The following is a 1,794-nucleotide window of genomic DNA, read 5'->3' on the forward strand; positions in this document are numbered from 1 at the left end:
CCTTTTGCAGAAATAACTGCCTCTAAACCAGTGGTTCTTAACCTGGATTTGGTCAAACTCTAGGGGTTCGGTGAGTCGGTCTCAGGGGTTCAGCAGAGCCTCCACTGCGGAGGTCCGAACACACCAGATTTATAAATTCGTGATAAAGCATATCTGAACTGGTCTCGCAAAGGCAATAGCAGAAGTCACACCGATTTGCTGGTATGTCATTTGTCGTGAATTCATGCATTGTGTTGGTTTTATTCTTTCAGCAAGGTGGTGTTCATGCACTTCTGCATGAGTTCCGCTCTATTCTGGCCCAACTCTTTCGGTGCAGCCGTTGTACATATGATGACCCTGGAAAGTTCTTGGCGAATTATCCATCTTTGCCTTTCATGTTCATCGGGTCTACCATTTTAATAGGTATCTACACTGTGTATTTGGATAGAGACTGCTGAAAGGGGAAGCATATATGCCTCGTGAACTATATTTATTACTGCGGGTGAAGAAGAGTGAACAAATAAGTCATCAGACAAGTTTGCCGATTTATTAGTGCCCAGAAGAGCAGCACTCTGTTCCGTACTGTAACCTGTTAGGTTTGATCCCAGTTCTTTATCTTTAATGCTCGATATGCTAACAGCAATTACCAAGAGGCAGCCTTCACAGTTTAACTATTTGATGTATGCCAGAATGATCGATGCACAGCTGTGGAGCCCTTTCTGCGAGATGCGAAAGAAGGTCCCTCTCCCAGCGCCAAGGTTCCTGCTCTTATACTACTCTGGGCCGCCTTTCTGCAAGGAGGCGACTCTGCCTAGCCTGTGTGATGACGTGTGACCTTGTAGTCTTAACTGAGAGCGACTTCTACATATGTGCAAAGGGTGTCATAGAGAAGAGAAAGCTAATAAAGCAAGAGAAGGGTTGCAGCGATATAACGGCATAGCTCAAGCTACCCAGCTAATCACATGTGCCAAAGAGGCCTATTCTAACAAACCGTTGCTGAGAATGGGTAGACGGGGAAGCCTGTAAGTGAGTCCGTCACTCGCATACTCCATCGCTTCTCGGCCTTTTGGCTAAAATCAAGTGTAGTCTCGGTTCTTGGGTTTGAGGGATTAAGAGAGCTGATCATAGAAGAGAGAATTTTAACCATAAAAGTGGTGCCAAAGAGGCCTATTCTAACAAACCGTTGGTGAGAATGGGTAGAGATAGACTCTTATTGTTCCTCCCCACGGAAATCTTTAGTAAAAGGCGAAAGATTTATTCCATCTGAAAAGAAAGAGAGATCTGATAATCTGGGTCAAAACGGGCCACGTCACTGCTGGTCTCACCAAATTCACAGGCGGTCTCACACTCAAATTGTAGCAACCAGTCCTTCTAATACAAACAATAGACGTTGATAGATTTACTATACTTACAAGGACTCAACCTAAATAGAAGGTTTAAACAAGTATTTTGTTTTCATTAATGTCTTTTTTACTTTAAACATCTTTGGCGCACAGGATTGTAGGTACCTGATCAAACCTTCTTTCAAACAGTGTCACCTATCGATTGGGCGTCTATTATGAGTATTGAAGGTAAAAACAGTTGTATGTCTTGGTACGTGTACTTTTGGTATGAGAGAATGGGAAATGATCCCATCTCTGTGTTTTATTTGAAAACGTGTGATTTCATAACTTTATTCAAATCGGGAAACAAAATACGATCGTAATTTCTCAAATGATTTCTCAAATTTCAGAAGTGCTCTATATCTCTCGTGTCGCAAATAATTGAGGCTTTTCTCGTTGCTGGCATGGTTTGGAGTGTAATTTACCTCCACTG

The 1,794-nt window shown here is 42.6% G+C and overlaps 1 non-coding gene across 1 annotated transcript; it reads right to left on the minus strand.

Annotated features, from left to right (window-relative positions):
• Window positions 1–1,150: 1,150 nt before the first annotated feature.
• Window positions 1,151–1,260, minus strand: LOC125966510 (U5 spliceosomal RNA). Its single transcript, XR_007480412.1, has one exon. It is a non-coding gene; the product is annotated as a U5 spliceosomal RNA (small nuclear RNA).
• Between the last annotated feature and the right edge of the window lie 534 nt (window positions 1,261–1,794).

This window comes from Syngnathus scovelli, unplaced genomic scaffold, assembly GCF_024217435.2.
Source record: "Syngnathus scovelli strain Florida unplaced genomic scaffold, RoL_Ssco_1.2 HiC_scaffold_36, whole genome shotgun sequence".
Taxonomy (NCBI): domain Eukaryota; kingdom Metazoa; phylum Chordata; class Actinopteri; order Syngnathiformes; family Syngnathidae; genus Syngnathus; species Syngnathus scovelli.